Source organism: Vombatus ursinus, unplaced genomic scaffold (assembly GCF_900497805.2).
Source record: "Vombatus ursinus unplaced genomic scaffold, bare-nosed wombat genome assembly UNPS02006874.1, whole genome shotgun sequence".
Lineage (NCBI taxonomy): Eukaryota > Metazoa > Chordata > Mammalia > Diprotodontia > Vombatidae > Vombatus > Vombatus ursinus.
In genome coordinates this window covers 3,267,673-3,283,405 of record NW_020946652.1, presented here as the reverse complement: position 1 = coordinate 3,283,405, position 15,733 = coordinate 3,267,673, and positions in this window count along the sequence as shown.

Genomic DNA, 15,733 nt, shown 5'->3' with positions numbered 1-15,733 from the left:
CACACACACACACACACACACACACACACACACACACACACACACACTTCCTTCCCAGTGGTTCAGCATACAGAACAACCCAGTAAGAGAAAATAAATCTTGGGAGTGAAGTGAATTTTGTACTTTCCAAACAATCATAGCACTTTGACATAGTTCTGCTCCCAAAAGATGCAGTTTAGGTACATGGTATTCTCATAACTTGATTAAATGAGATATAAGCAGGATTTCTAACCCTAAGGAATTCTGAAAAAACAGAGTACAAAATTTCATTGCAGAAATATGTGAAAGAAAACAACGATCTGGTTATGTACCACAAATGGGTCTTAACCAATGGATGCTGTGTGTTCTGCAGTTATATACTCATAATTTCAATATAAAATCAGGAAGGCTGCTAGAAATTTGGCTGGATGTTCTTTGGGAAATTGATCTAAATTATGCAGGGAGGAAGGATGATGTGGATTTCGATACACATCATTGTATCAAACACTCATGTTGAGAAAATCATGGTTCTGTTGAGTATTTGAGCATTCGTTTCTGCTAGTGGTTTGGAAAAATGATCTTATCAAACCAAGAGAGATGCCAAACAGAGGTGAAGTGAAGCCTGGCATGGCCAGTCAATAATAAAGGTAGGTTGCTCAAAGGAAGACAGCTTAGAATGACATAAGGACATCAGAGAAGACATTGACACCTTTGCAGTGATGGAAATTTGAGTCAAACTAGTTATGCATGTGTTCTTGCCTCATGGGTTCCTGATGTGTGAATCTTTGAGGTTCACTGGCCACATCTTTTCACTATTTTTATGTCCTTTATTTATTTTCCTTTCGTCATATATGTTCTCTGCACGTATGCCTCCATCACAAGTCATTGGGAGTCATTGGGAGAAAGCAGGCATGGAAGAAAGAGAATCTTTTATAACATGTTACTTGCTAGCTATTTGATTAAAATGTTTTGCTTTGAATTACTATACCCTCCAAATAACTGATAAAAGTTAGACTATTTGTGTATTAGTCTTGACTGGATACCAACCCACATAGTGTTTTAGACTGAGTACAGCTTTTCTGGGGGCCCACAAGTGAAAAGGACTGCTCCAGGCACTAGATTTTGGTCATAATGTTATTTTGGTCATAATGTCCATCAGAGATGGGCAGCAAGAATGAGTCTGTAATAGAATTCTTTACCCATCTTTTCTTTTTCATTTTGTACTTTTTATTGTTTTTTCAATTCCCTCTTTATTTCAGATCTGTTCAATTCAACAAGCATTTAGTAAGCACATATTGTGGGTAAGACACCTTGCTAAGTAATGTGTTTGTAAAGACAAAGAGAAAGAGACAGAGAGAGAGACAGAGACAGAGACAGAGAGACAGAGACAGAGACAGAGACAGAGAGAGACAGAGAGACAGACAGAGAGAGAGAGAGAGAGAACAAAGTAAGCCATCATTTTTAGGGAGCTTACATTTTATGAGGGAAAGAAGGTTCTGACATGTGAACAAAGAGTTACATCCTTAGACATTTTCAGGTTAGAAAGAATACTAGCAATTATGGCACCTAGGATGGTTTCATATAAGATCTGGAATATAAACTGAGCCTTGAAAGATGCCAAAAATTATAAGAGATGGAAGTGAATTGGGAGAGCATTTGAAACATTGGCAGAGAGCTATCATGCTCTAGAAATGCACTGAATTGGGGCATAATGTGTTGAATTCGAGGAATAGGACATTGGCCAGTTGGAGTGTGTGAAAAGGAAATCAGCCTGGAAAGACTGACTGGAGCCAGATTATGAAGGGCTTTAAATGCCAAGCAGAAGAGATGGTATTCCATTTTTTAGTCACCTCAAATATTCTCAACACACTTTTTACTAATTTTGTCTCTGTCACAAAGGTTGTTGTTGGTAGTGTTTTTTTTTTTAAGCACATTTTATTCTCTACCATTTCTCACTCTTATGTTGTGATACTGCTGAAAACTTTCCATTATCCTCTTCTGGAAGATTTTACAGTTTAATTATAATCTAAAGAGTGGTTGTTCCTCACTGTCATATCTCTGGATATGGAAAGGATCTCAAGTGTTGAGGCTCTTTGAGTACTTAATTGTGATGATTAATTTTCATCAATTAAAGATCTTTAGGATATCAAGATGATCTGTTTTACTTTCATTTCCTATTATATTGAATATCAAGCCTTTATCTCACTATATCAGGCAGGTATTGCTCAATTGGGTTCCACATATTCATCATTGTTCTTTTAACTTGGTATTGATTTTAATAGTCCAAATACCATGTCAGTGATCGGACAGCATACACACTGTTGATTCAGAAGTGATGTCCAATCAATATCCAGTCCTTTTCAGTCTGATAGAAAAGGAGTCACTTGCACTTTGTGGGGATGGTATTCAGGGTCGTTAGTCCTATAACCTTCTGGCTCTCTTCTCAGAGAAAATCTTCATTATATGTAGTAATGAGACATCAATGTCATCCGCAAGCTTGGAACATCTCTTGTTTATCACTCCTGAATGAAGTTTTCAAATATATATTACCTAAAATTCTCTTTGTCATGAAGTTATGAGAAATGTTACCAAAGTCATTTACCTCAAGGTTGTTTGGAAAGTTCTTTGAAGACTTTCTCTTCCTTTTATTCTGCAATGGATATTGAAGCAAAAGGCTTTCATGATGGTCTTTTTGTATGTTTAGGATGAGGGCTCCATTCAAGATGACCGAGTGACCCAAGTGTCTCTGGCCGGATGACATCCACTAGCTTTTGTATTTTACTCTCTGAGCAGAACCTGTGAGGTGCCCTTCTATTGAGCCACAACTGTCATTTTGACTTGTGGATTCTGTTATGGTAAGAATTTCAACCTTTGTAAGATGCAGGGGAGTCTAGTACAGTTTGGCTGGAATATAGAATTCATAATGACTTTCAATGGAAATAATGTTGAGAACATAAGTTGATACTCAACTGGGGAAGCCTTAGGACAGAACCTAAACTCAAGCTCAATGTGTAAGGAATAGATGACGCAAAAGGACAGAACAGACAGGAAGGGAGAGAGAGAAGTTCATGTAAACCAAAGAAGAAACTAAATTTGAAAGTGAAGTTACTGATAGCAACAGCAGTTGCAGTAAGATCAAGGCATATATAGACTGATAAATTGTTCAAATTAGAACTCCAAAGATATCGGGGGAAGTAGGGTGGTCAGGTCCAAATTAGGCTACATTGGATTAAGATTTGAGTGAGTAACACAGAAATGGAAACAGTGAGGTTGGAATTTGGCAGTCAAGAGAGAAGTGATGAAGGATTTTGGCATCATACTTTCAGATAACAGAGTGGAGTTTTCTGTTCATTTGTTTGTTTGTTTTTAAGACAGAGTTGGGGCATGGAGTACTCATGCATGTTTTTAAAAATCGGTTGATAGAAAGTAAAGATGAAATAGAGAAAGGGAATGATTGATAGGCAAAGAGGGGAGAGGGTAGCATTTTGAGCACAATCAGAGAATTAGAAAAGTTAAATTAAAAAAGAGCTACCTCTTTGTGAGTGACTAGAACAATGAAGAAGAGTATGAGTTAATATTTAGAGGGACTTTCAGGTTCAGAGTATGACGAGGAAAATATTCATGATTAATGACCTATATTTTCTCAGTAAAATAGGGAATGAAGTCATCTGCTGAGATACAAGTGGGATTGTATCACCATAAATCTATTATGGTCCAATGCTCTGTCCACCTATGGATCTTTTTTTGGCAGTTCCAAATGGGATGCTTGGCAGGCTCTTTACATAGGTTGGTTCCAGTTATGCTTCATCTGAGCTCTCTGGCCATCTTTTCCACTACTCCCTTGCCACTAAATAGAGTGCTTTGAAGGGTTTAACTCTTTTAGACCTGGAACTCCATTCTCTTTCAGCTCTATTGTCCTACTTGCTGGCCTTCTGATAATACTCCATTTTCTACCTCTGGCCTTTGAAATGACAGTCCCCTCTTCCCTGAATATACTACCCCCACAACTCTATCCTTTAGGCTTCCTTGGCTTCCTTAAAGTGTCAGGTCAAATCCCACTTTCTGCAGAAGACTTATCTGAGGCTCCTTATCTGGTAGTAGTCTTCCCTCAGAGGTTATTTCTCATCTACTCACCCACAAATTTTCATGTTTGTTACACCTAGTTAGAATTTAAGTTCATTAAAGGTAGGGTTTTTTTTTTTTGGCCTTTCTTTGAATTCCCAGTACTTATCAAAGTGCCTGACAAATAGTCAGTGCTTCATTAATGCTCCCTGATTGATAAGTGCCTCAGCTACCTATTCTATCTAGACTAGCTCAATCCCTAGTTTTACTTTATTTCCAGGCCATTGTCTCATCATCTGCATTGGCTTTCCACACTTGGCCTCTAACAACCCAGTCCTAACTTTCCACCAGTTTCTGGAGCTATAATTAAATCAATCCCCCCATTATTACTAGAAAGTATGCATCAAGTTCCTACAATTTCCCAGCACTGTAACTTTCCACACTGAAGTACCCCCTCAATAGCCACAACTCTCTTATATATGTCTCCATTAGAAGGTAAACCTCCTCAAGGCAGGGAGTGTCTTCATTTTCATGTGGTGTTATATTCCTGATTCTTAGTGGACAGTGTGGGCTATAGGAACTGCTTAATAGGTTCTTACTGATTTCTTAATATACTTAATAAAAAAGTTGTAGGCACAGTGTATACAGCACCAGCCTTGGAGTCAGGAGGACCTGAGTTCAAATCTGGCCTCAGACACGTAACACTTACTAGCTGTGTGACTTAGGCAAGTCATTTAACCCCAATTGCCTCACAAAAACAAAAACAAAAAAACAAAAAAAGACAATAAAAGTAGTTATTTAATAAATTCTAAGATAGTCAAGTCTCTTGGTGAGGATCTCTTTGCTGGTGTTAAGTCAGGAATCTCTTGCTTTGCCCATGCTTGGATCTGGGTCACAGTTCTGGGTGGTGATCCTGGGGTGAGGGGGTAGCACTGGCATGGTATAGGTTGTGCCTTGGTGGAGAGGGAATTGTCCTCACAGTTTTAAGGCAGAAAAGAGTGCTAGTGGTCACTCATAGACCAGAGCACAGGCCAAAAAATGAGTAAACACCTCACCCCTTATCATAATACCTTGGAAGAACTGAAAATTTACAGGTCCCTAAAAGTATCTCTGAAAACAGCTGCACAAAACCCCCGAAGCTTGGGACAATATATTCTCTATCTGGAAGCAGATCCCTACCTTAACAAAGAGTTTAAAACCCAAGTAATTACCTGAGACCATGAGCATACTACACAAAAAAAGTCAGACCATAGAATCTTTCTTTGGTGACAAAGAAGATCAAAACATGCAACCAGAAGAAGACAGCAAAGTCAAAGCTCCTACATCCAAAGCCTCTAAGAAAAATATGAATCAGTCCCAGGCTATAGAAGAGCTCAAAAATGATTTTGAGAAGCAAATAAGAGAAGTAGAGGAAAAATTGGGAAGAGAAATGAGAGTGATGCAAGAAAATCATGAAAAACAAGTCAATATCTTGCTAAAGGAGACCCAAAAAATACTGAAGAAAATAGCACCTTGAAAAATAGCCTAACCCAAATGGCAAAAACAGGTCCAAAAAGTCAATGAGGAGAAGACTACCTTCAAAAGCAGAACAGGTCAAATGGAAAAGGAAGTCCAAAAGCTCACTAAAGAAAATACTTCCTTAAAATTTAGAATGGAGCAAATGGAAGTTAGTGACTTTATGAGAAAATCAAGACACTGTAAAACAAAACCAAAAGGATGAAAAAAATAGAAGACAATATAAAATATCTCATTGGAAAAACAACTGACCTGGAAAATAGATCCAGCCATGATCAAAAAAAGAGCCTACACATCATCTTTCAAGAATAAGGAAAACTGCCCTAATATTCTAGAACCAGAGGAAAAAATAGAAATGGAAAGAATTCACCAATCACCTCCTGAAAGAGATCCCCAAAAGAAAACTCCTAGGAATAATGTAGCCAAATTCCAGAGTTCCCAGGTCAAGGAGAAAATATTGCAAGCATCCAGAAAGAAAGAATTCAAGTATTGTGGAAACAGAAACAGGATAACACAAGATTTAGCAGCTTCTATATTAAGGGACTGGAGGGCTTGTAATATAATATTCCAGAGGTCAAAGGAGATAAGATTACAGCCAAGAATCACCTACTCAACAAAACTGAGTATAATCCTTCAGGAGGAAAATGGACATTCTATGAAATAGAGGACTTTTAAGTATTCTTGATTAAAAGACAAGAGCTGAATAGAAAATATGACTTTCAAATACAAGACTCAAGTGAAACATGAAGAGGTAAATAGGAAAGAGAAATCATAAGAGACTAATTAAGGTTGAACTGTTTACATTCCTGCATGGAAAGATGATATTTGTAACTCATGAAACTTTTGTCAGTATTAGGGTAGTTGGAAGGAAAATTAGATAGATAGATAGATAGATAGATAGATAGATAGATAGATAGATAGATAGACAGATAGATAGACAGATAGAAATAGATAGATAGATAGATGGCACAGGGTGAGTTCAAGATGAAGGGGTGATATATGGAAAATAAAATTAAGTGGTGGGAGAGGATTATACTAGGAGAAGGAGAAAGGGAGAGGTAGAATGAGATAAAATATCTCACATAAAAGAGACAAGAAAAGGCTTTTACAGTGGAGGGGGAATGGGGGTAGGTGAGAGGGAATGAGTGAATCTTATTCTCATCAGATTTGGCTTAAGGAGGGAATAACATACTCAATTGGGTATGGAAATCTGTCTTACCCTACAAGAAAATAGGGGATAAGAGTGTGTGAGGATGATAGAGGGGAGGGCAGATTGGAGGAGGGGGTAATCAGAAGCAAACACTTCTGAGGAGGGACAGGGTCAAAAGAGAGACTACAATAAATGGGGCGTGGGATAGGATGAAGGGAAATATACTTAGTTTTTCAAAACATGACTACTATGGAAGTGTTTTGCATGACTACACATGTATAACCTGTATCAAGTTGTTTGCCTTCTCAATGAGGGTGGATGGGGAGGGAGAAAGGGAGAAAATTTGGAACCCAATGTTTTAAAAACAAATGTTAAAAATTGTTTTCACATGCAACTGGAAAATAAGATATACAGGCAATGGGGTATAGAAACCTATCCTGTCCTACAGGAAAACAGAAGGGTAAGGGGATAAGAGAAGGGGGGGTAGAAGGGAGGGCAGGTTAGGGGAATGCATTCTGTCTTGGTGTGGGGGAAGGGTGAGATGAGGAGAAAATTTGGAACTCAAAATCTTGTGGAAGTGAATGCTGAAAACTAAAAATAAATAAATTAATGAAATTCTTATTAAAAAAAATGAGTTCCAAATTCTTTCACTCTCACCTTGCCTACCCTCAATGAGAAGGCAAGCGATTTGATATAGGTTGTATGTGTGAAGTCATACAAAACATATTTCCATATTAGTCATGTTATGAAAGAAAACTCAGACAAAAAAATCAAAGAAGAAAAAGAAAGTTTAAAAAAATATGCTTTGCTCTACATTCAGACTTCATTAGTTCTTTCAATGGAGATGGATAGCATTTTTCATCATCAGTCCTTTGAAAATTTTCTTAGGTCATTGTAGTGCTCAAAATAGCTAAGTCATTCACATTTGATCGTCATACAATAAAGCTATTACTGTGTAAAAAAATAATGTAACCTCTTTGACAGTAAGGATTGTAGTTTTTTGTTTGTTCTGTTTTGTTTTGTTTGTTTTGTATTTTTGTTTTATTTTGTATAATCTAACCCACTTTCTTTCATTGTGGCATAGCTGTGGATTGCTCCCTAACACTTCTCTAAGGCTGTTTTGTCAGGGTAATTCCCCAAAGACATGGCCATAACTTTGGGATTCTGGGTTGGAGGAGCATGTTTGCTTCTCACAGTCAGAGCTTCCAAGTCACTGTCACTGGTCTTCACATTTCAACAAATCAGCTGCAATGTCACCATTAACTGTTAATCGTGGAACATCTAGTGATGGGGAACAAAAAACACTAATGATCCCAATGGAATATGAGAATTCTCCCATAAAACTGGCTCATACTCTTCCATAGTGTTGTGTGTGAGTGTGTGTGTGAGTGTGTGTGTGTGTGAGTGTGTTTGTGTGTGTGTGTGTGTGTGTGTGTGTGAGTGTGTGCAGGGGGAGAAAAGGCACACAATGACAGTAATGTAGCCATGAGGCATATGAGGAGAGAAAGCCATGCACTCCAGGAAGCTCAGAACCATGGCGTGCAGGTCTGGACAACCTTGATCTCCTCAGTGAATGGTCTGGGCAAGGCTTCTCTTTTTATAGGCCTTCTACTCACCCGATGGGTGAAGGGACTTCTCTGCTCCTCTAAGCCCCCAATACAGGATGAAGCTCTGTTAGGGCAAAGCTACCTCTAAACTGGGATCTGCAAGGCCAGACATCTCAGGTCTGCAGTATATATTCTTTCAGTGAAAAAAAAAAAAATCCCCTAAGGAAAAGGACTCACATGTAAAAAAAATATTTACAGCAGCTCTTTCTGTGGTGGCAAAGAACCGGAAATTGAGGGGATGCCCATCCATTGGGGAATGGCTGAACAAGTTGTGGTATATGAATGGAATGGAATTCCATTGTGGTATAAGAAATGATGAGCAGACAGATTTCAGAAAAACCTGGGAAGATTTGTATGGACTGCTACTAAGTGAAATGAGCAGAACTAGGAGAACATTGTACACAGTAACAGCCACCTTATGGGATGACTGACTTTGATAGATTTGGCTCTTCTAAGCAATGCAATATTCCAAGACAATTCCAAAAGACTCATGATGGAAAATACTATCCACATGTAGAGAAAGAACTATGGAGTCTGAAAGCAGATCAAATCATACTATTTTTTACTTTTTTTTTCTTTCTCATGGTTTTCCACTTTGGGTTTGATTCTTCTTTCACCACATGACTAATGTGGAAATATGTTTAATATGATTATATACTTATAACCTACATTAGATTGCATGCTGTCTTGGGGAGGGGGAAAATTAGAACTCAAAATCTTGTAAAAGTGAATGTTGAAAACTAAAAAATAAATAAATTTAATTAAAACAACTGAGAGGCAATTTGACAGCATATGAATGGAGGATAATAGGAAGTTTAGAGTTTTCACAGCTCTAGGTAGGGGGAGAAATTTGTATCCAGCTGTGGAAAAGTCTATTATAAAATGAAAAAAATCAATTAAGCACAAACAAAAATCTTATGCATAAATAAAATGGATACAACTAGAATGACAAAAAAAATACCCTAAGACCTGAACTCTCCAGATCTCTTTAGGGCTGCTTTCTTGACGGATAGAGGTAGATGCTTTTGGCTCTGACATTCTCCGTTCTCTCTGGTTTCTCCTCAAGCTTCTTTTCTCTGAGCTTTTCAGGCAAATATCATTTGTGAACATGTTTCAGTAAATAAAATGTTCATCAAAAAGGAGCCAATGTTTTATGTAAACATGAGGAAAGTCAGACTCAGAGAACTGAAGTGACCTGCCTCAGAATGTGGAGATAGTAAGGGCCACAGATGAAGTCAGTTCAACCTTCCTGACTCCCCAAACGTCACTCTTTCTACTACTCTGCATGACTTCTGAGAGAAGTGCTCATTCCCCTGATTTTCTCTATTCCAAAATGTTACAAATTAATGACTGAGTCCATTAATTAGGAATCATTTATTAAGAAATCAGGCTCTATGCTAAGTGATGGAGAAATTCCGGTGAAAAGGAATCCCTGCATTCAACTAGCTCACTTGAATAGGGTACCCCATTAAGGTGGGATATTAGGGAAGTCAGAAGAGCAATTCTGGGGGAGATCAGCAGCAGGCCAAGCTATGATGGTCACTACCTGCCAAATACAGGGTTTGAGGTTTGATCCAAGAGGTGACAAGAAGTCACTGGAGATGATCGGATAAGAGAATGATGCACTCCCAGGGGCGTGTTCCATCAATAAATGAATGTCCAACCTGATGCTCTCTCCACTGCCCCACATTTCCCTCTGAGTTATAGGAGTGACTTACCTAGAAGGACATTGATAAGCTGGATCATATCCAGAGGAGGGTGAACCTTGATGCTGAAAGGAAGGGAGGGAGGGAATAAGATGTCATTGTCTTTTGGGAAGATCAAGCTGATAGTGGAGGATGAACTGAAGTGGGGAGAGAGTTGAGGAAGAAAGAACACTGAACAGGCTATGACAATAGGCCGTGCTTGAGGGGGATGAGGGCCTCCACCTGGGAGGTGGCCGCATCAGAGAAGTCAAGGGAATGTCTGTGAGAGAGATTACAAAGTACAGAAAATGACAACTGACTGGATCTGGGGCGGGAGGGAGAGCAACGGTGGAGTCAAAGATGGCACCCAGATTGCAAGCCTGAGGGCCTGGGGGGATGGCGGTGCCCTGGAATAGGGAGAGGTTGCAAATAGGAAGGAAAAAGGAAGGGAGCGAGAGAAGGCTCAGACCCAGAAAGTCTAAGCTGTCATTCAAGCATCATGACCCACAGCCACTGAACGGGGGTCTCTTTTTTCTTTCAATTCTGCTTCTCCGGAGTGTGCCTGGAGCAATGGTTTCTCTTTGTTTTCCATGCCAGGATGAAAGGTAGCAGATGTCTCACAGCATTGGAGACAGTCTGGGGGCATGGCTCTAACATTCTAGTCTTGGCGGCAGTCTTCAATTTTTCCCACATGGGCATGTATGTCCACTCCCCACCCTCCCACAGAAAGAATCAATATATTGAAAATATTTGAATATTCAAATTTATTTAAATATGTTTGAAATATTTTGTGTGTAGCTCTGGGAAAATCACTTAACTGAGACTAAAAGATTTACGACGACTGGTCCTACATCTTGCTAACTCCCAGTGTCCTGTCCCATCAGTGTACGAATGTCCCAACCCCACCCTCTCTCCACTCCCCCACATCTCCCTCTGTGTTCCGGGAGTGACAAATCTAGAAGGACATTGCTAAGCTGTATCGTATCCAGAGGAGGAGGAGATTATATGTTGCCAGGGAGGGAGCAAGGGAGGAAAGAAGCATTTTTATTATTTTGTTCAGTCATTTTCAGTCATATCCAACTCATCGTGACACCATTTGAGGTTTTTTCTTGGCAATGATGTTGGAGTGATTTGCCATTTCCTTTTCCAGGTCATTTTACTGATGAGGAAACTGAGGCAAACAGAGTTAAGTGACTTGCCCAGGATTACAAATCTAGTGTCTGTGGTCAGATTTGGACTCAAGCAGATGAGTCATCCTGACTCCAGGCCCAACAAGAGTGCGGGACAGAGGCCCAGGCGTAGGGAACCTGCAGCCTTGAGGCTTCAAGGTGGCTTTCTAGGTCCTTGGGTGAAGCCTTTGGACTGATTCCAAGTTTACAGAACAAATCCTTTGATTAAGGGGATTTGTTCAGTGAAGTCTGGATTCAATCAAAGGGGCACACGTGAGCACCAAGAGGGCCACATGTGACTCCGAGGCCACAGGTTCTCTACCTCTGAAAGTCTATCCACTGTGCCATCTAGCTGCCCTAAACATTTATGTAGCACTGACCATGTGCCAGGCACTGTGCTAAGCAGTTTATAAATATTATCTCATTTGCTCCTCACAGTAATCGTACAGGTGCTATTATAATGCCGACCTCCCATTTTAAAGTTGAGGAAACTGAGGCAAATAGAAGTTAAATGACTTGTCCAAGGTCACACAGACACTAAGCATCTGAGGTTGAATTTTAACTCAGGTCCTCCTGACTCCAGGTTGGTGCTGTGTCTACTGTGCTAACTAGCTACACACACACACACACACACACACACACACATGCACATATGTATATATACACATATATACCTATATTCATACATATGTACATATACATAACCACACACAAAGATACATATACGTATGTGTATATAGGTGTATATACACACACATATATATATACACATATAGTCTTTTGTTTATATCTATGGTTTCTAGACCTTCCTCGTGTCAAGATATATCCCCATTCCATTGTCCTTGTCTGCATTTTACTCTGATGAAATGCATTAATCCATTTAACAATAATTACCTAATGCCTCAGAGGACAGGCTCAGTGCTAGGCACTTTGGGGATGGAGGAGGACAAGAAGCGGGAGAAGATGAACAAGACACTGACTCTATCCTTGTGGAATGCTGTTGGAGGCTGCAACGGGAGAGGAGGGGAGACATTTAAAAAAGTTTATTCTAATTATCCAACCAGGCAGCAAGTGAGGATCCTCGGTCTATCCATGACCAGGTGAGGATCAGAGTTACTTTAGGGTGAGGATGAGAAACCTCGTCCTCACACCAGCCTTACAAAGGAATGACCTTTGCAATCGAAGACCTCATTCACAGTCTAGTTAACTCAATAACAGTGAGTGGTTGGGGAGAAGATTGTTGTCTTATTAACTCCCCTAAGGCCTCACCTTCTGTTTCGAACTTTCTTACCTTGGCCAGTTCCTTTGTCATCTGTACAGTGGCTGGAAGGTAATTTTTCATTGAAAATTTTTCATTAAAATAACTGATAGTTTGTTACTGATGTGATTTGAACCACAAACCTCAAATGGTGTCACAAAGAGTTGGATATGACTGAAAATGACTGAAGAAGAAAATATAAATGCTTATCCCCGCCCTTCTTCTCAACATCTACTTTGTTACTGATATGATTTGGATCAACATGTAGAATTTATATATTTAAGCAAAGTAGCATAAAATATTCTAGCATAGGTTGCTACAAAAATGTACCTGTAAGATGTTTCCAACGTCCAGATAGAGAACAAATGAAATTTAGGGGACTTGGAGTTCGACGCCAAAAGAAATCAGCATCTTAGACAATTTTGGAATGAGTGAACAAATGAAATAATGAATGAAAAAAAATGGTTAAACACTATGTGACTAGAACTGCCTTAAACTTTAGGAATGACAATCTTTCTACAAATATCCTGATCAAAATCCCTTCAGACACTTATTTTGTCATATTAAATATATATATATATGCATATAATGTACGTAATTAAATAAATTTGAATGAAATTTGTATATTCAGCTGCATGTGCAAATTTAAAGAATATTTGTTTCTATTACCTCTAATACTGGAACCTTACACAAAAGCGATCCAGCAATGAATGCATCTGATAATTAAAGTAAATAATACAAATGTGATTTGCTTTTTGAATAATTTGGCTTTCTAATTGAGGCCTGCCATTGCCGCTAGCGGAGCCAGGTTGGACAGAATGCCGTAATCCATCCATTCAGACAAATAACTGTGGAAAGGCAGATGGAGGTCCCAGTTGTGTGGGGTGCAGGTGATTATGGCCCAGACTGGACACCACCAGGTTGTTTCTCCCCCACCAGAAAACTGTCCATTAACTTTCTGGAGAGCCAAAAGCAAAGAAGAGGAATTTGTGGAGTCCGCCGGGTCCATCTGGCTGGCAGGGAGTTAATCTGTGCCTGAGCAGCAGGTAGCATGAGCCGGTCTGTCTGTTGGGACTGTTAGTAACCCAGGGGCAGATCAGAAAGCAGCGGGGAAGGGGATCAACTTAGGCTGCAAATACAGTCAGGAATGTAGCAGGAAATTATTTTTGAAAATCTCCTCTGTCACTGAGTGGCAGCCCCTGGCCTCTGCATCCAGCTCAAACTGCATTGTACACACCCAGAACATGTCAGCATCTCTCCAGTGGATATTTTTCATTGCTACAACATCTTTCATGCAGGAGGAGCAGGGCAGGTGCCCCTCCAACCTGTGATATGCAGTTAGTACATTGGAAAAGAAGAAGAGACATGTGGGAGAAAAAGAGAGCTTGAAAATAGGCAAAGGTAGAATTGGTACAGGGCGGGTGTCAGAGAGTGATAAGGAGACCCATCTGAATGGCAGTCCTCACTCAGTCTGGGTACAATGGAGGCACGAGAAAATGTAGAGAGAAGAGATGGAAAAGTGGAGGGCAGGACATGCATTTACTAAGCACGTATTATGTGCCAGGCACTGGGGCAAGTGCTTTACAAATATTATCTCTTTTGAAGGAATGAGATGGTGAAAAGAATTCAAGAACTGAGGTTAAAGTCCTGGGGGAATTTTGGCAAAACTTGAAATACTTGGAAAAGTTGAAACAAGGACCAGATGAGGCTACTGAAGAATGGGCAAATAGAAGTACTCGGGGATGGGCCACAACCAGAGCTGGCCTTGGGGAGATGATAGCACTCAGAGGAGCAAGGGCAGGGATGGTAAGTCAAGAAATCTTATTGTAACCCAAAGGCCTTCTGTCATTTTCACTTAGCTGAAATGGCTCTCCTCTCCAAATCACCTGGCATGCCACACTTCATCTTCAGATATGTCATGTAAAATGTAAAGAAAAGGAAAGGAAGGAGTCAAAGTCAACAGATTCATAGCATTGCATTTCTGACAGATATCTCTAGCTCATTGTTGTAAAAGTTAATATCAGGCTTGTGAATTAGAGTGCTAGATGGTAGTCTGGAATGGTGTGCCCAAGGAATCTGTCCTTGGCCACAGTTGTTTAAAGTGTCTATCAGCGGTTTAGAGAAGACTTGCATATTTGCAGGTGACACATGGTTAGGAAGAAGTAATTCTCTCTCTCTCTCTCTCTCTCTCTCTCTCTCTCTCTCTCTCTCTCTCTCTCTCTCTCTCTCTCTCTCTCTCCCTCTCTCTCTCTCTCTGTCTCTCTCTTTCTCAGTTCTGAACCCATAATTACATTAATCTGGGCAAGTACTTGTTCTGAAACTTGAATTGACAACCCAACCCACCTGATGCTTAAAGTGTTAAAGAATTGCCTGGAACACTGTGGGGAGTAAGCAGTTTGTTCATGATCACAATCAATACACAATCTTGTATAGAGCAGAGACAAGGCTAGAACCTAGGTCTTCCCGACTACAAAACTAGAACTCTATCCACTCTACCACACTGTCTCCCACATACCTGGTAAGATCTTTTTAAATATTTTAATTGACTAGAATGATGAACTAAAAGTAGAAAATTGAAAAGGATCACATATAATGGTCATACCTTTGGACTGAGTACCATCTATGGCACAAATAAAGGAAAAGATGGAGGCAGGAAGGATAGCTAGGTAATAATATGTACGAATAGGATTTATGTATTTTAGTGAACTAAGAGGTCAACATGAGTCAAGAATAGTATGATGTGGCAGACAGAAAAGGAAAGAGAATCTTAGGGTGCCTTAAGTGAACTGAATTGTTCAAAACACCTTCAGTGTTCACCTGTACTCAACTCTCTCTCACCTGTGGCTCCAAGAAACCACACCCGGGCAAAACCATCTTGGCAGACAAGCTAAACCAGGTTGAGAGTAACGGACAGGTCTTAAATCTATTGGTGAATTAGGGGGATGTCTACCCCAAGTATTTAAAGACTTCCCCCAGCAAAATGGGAGGATAAGACCATTGTTCCAATGACCACGAAAGCAACTGACGCCACGGAGCGCTGAAGGGCTTGGTGAGACGTCGAAGATGCCACAGTCACCCACTGCATCTCGGGCCTTCATCAGTCATCTTGACTTTTGTCCTGCCACTGGACTTCAATTACTCTAGGAAAGAGAGTGAGGCTGAGGTCTTTGAACAACTCTGCCTCACTTAAATCTAATTCTTATGCAAGTTAAGACATTGTCCATGATGTCATTGGTCCTCCTCAAAAATGAAGGATGAACAACAATAGAAATAACAACCGCCTCCCTCTGTCAGGCAGCACCACTTGT